We start from the raw sequence: 211 nt of genomic DNA, 5'->3' as shown, positions 1-211 counted from the left end.
ATTTTCAAGAGAAATGGACTCCTTTGAGGCGGCAGGCTGCAGGTGTTCCCTCGATCCCTGCCTGGAAGGGCGGTGGGGCGCAGCGGGGGCCGCACGAGGGGCTCGGGAGCGTTTTCCAGCTCCTCAGCCCGGCGGGGAGCGATGCCCGACACCCGGGGTGTGAGGAGAGCGCCGAGCAGGCCCGCGTCGCCATGGCGACAGCGCGGCGGCC

The sequence above is a fragment of the Cinclus cinclus genome, chromosome 3 (assembly GCF_963662255.1).
Source record: "Cinclus cinclus chromosome 3, bCinCin1.1, whole genome shotgun sequence".
Lineage (NCBI taxonomy): Eukaryota > Metazoa > Chordata > Aves > Passeriformes > Cinclidae > Cinclus > Cinclus cinclus.
The sequence above is the reverse complement of the archived record's forward strand: the minus strand, read 5'-3'. Positions refer to the sequence as shown.